This window comes from Propithecus coquereli, unplaced genomic scaffold, assembly GCF_000956105.1.
Source record: "Propithecus coquereli isolate 6110/MARCELLA unplaced genomic scaffold, Pcoq_1.0 Scaffold160, whole genome shotgun sequence".
NCBI classification, from domain to species: domain Eukaryota; kingdom Metazoa; phylum Chordata; class Mammalia; order Primates; family Indriidae; genus Propithecus; species Propithecus coquereli.
This window is the reverse complement of record NW_012140525.1, coordinates 3117441-3118870: the sequence shown is the minus strand read 5'-3', so window position 1 is coordinate 3118870 and position 1430 is coordinate 3117441.

Here is a 1430-nt window from a genome sequence, read left to right as displayed (position 1 = left end):
ATATTAAAAATAAACTAAACAGAAATATTTATCCAGAGTAGATTTTCTAACCTATGGTATGTCATGTGAAAAATACAATACAATATTAAAAAGAATGAAACAAACATATTTGAAATAATATGGAATAATATCTAAGATAATAGGAATAAATGTAACCAAGGAGATGAAAGACGTATCCAACTGAAAACTATAAAACATTGATGAAAGAAACTGAAGAAGACAGAAATAAATGGAAAGATAGTTCATGTTAGTGAACTAGAAGAATTAATATTGTTAAAATTTTTATAGTACTTAAAGTGATCAACAAATTAGTTCAATCTTTATCAAAATCCCAGTGATATTTTTATCAGAAATAGAAATATAATTCTAAAATTCATATGGAACCACAAAAGACCCTGGATAGACTAAGCTTAGTCTTGAAGAAAAAGAACAAAGCTGGAGTTATCACACTACCTGATTTCAAAATGTAATACAAAGCTGTAGTAATAAAAACAGTGTGGGAGCTTCCAGATAGCTGAGAATGTGAAGGTTCCTGGAGGGTGGCACAGCATGGGAGGGCATGGAAGCTCCAAACCCCTTCCACCAGACCTTGCCCTATGCATCTCCTCATCTGTATACTTTGTATTATCCTTTGTAATAAGCTGGTAAATGTAAGTAGGTGTTTTCCTAAGTTCTGTGAGCCACTCCAGCAAATTACTTGAACCCAAAGAGGGGGTTGTGTGAATCCCAACTTGAAGCCAGTTGATCAGTTTCCAGAGGCTCAGACAAGACTCTTGTCTTGAGCAGGGGCAATTTTGGGGACTGAGCCCTCACCCTATGGGATGTGACATTATCTCCAGGTAGATAGTGTCAGACTTAAATTAGAGGACACCCAGCTGGTGTTCACTTGCTGTTTGGTGTGTGGAGAAAAACCCCATATTTGATCACAGAAGGCTTCTGCTATGATGATTGTTGTGGTGTACGACAGGAGAAAAAAAGTGATTTAAGAGTTTTTCCAAAGGCAATTGGTGTCAGAGGAAGGGGATTTCTAGAACAGCCCTGATTCAGGGAAATACGGTTTGGGAAGAGAAAGAAAAAAAGGGTGAGGGATGAGGAATCTTTGATATGTATGTGGCCTTGTGTTTACCCATAATATGGAGCTGCAGCTGCTGCACTCAGTTACTAAAGGTGAAAGTTACCAGTGGAACTTGATGATAGATCCAACTCTTGGGGTGTTGGTTCACTTAAGTGCACATACAGTAGTAACATTCATCAGGTGTCAGGCAGATGGGAGGGGGAGGAACGGTGGATGGAAGGGGAAGGAAGGGATGGGTATATTCACATACCTAATGGGTGTGGTGCACACCGTCTGGGAGATGGACATGATTGAAGCTCTGACTCGTGTGGGGCAAAGGCAATATATGTAACCTAAACATTTGTACCCCCATAAT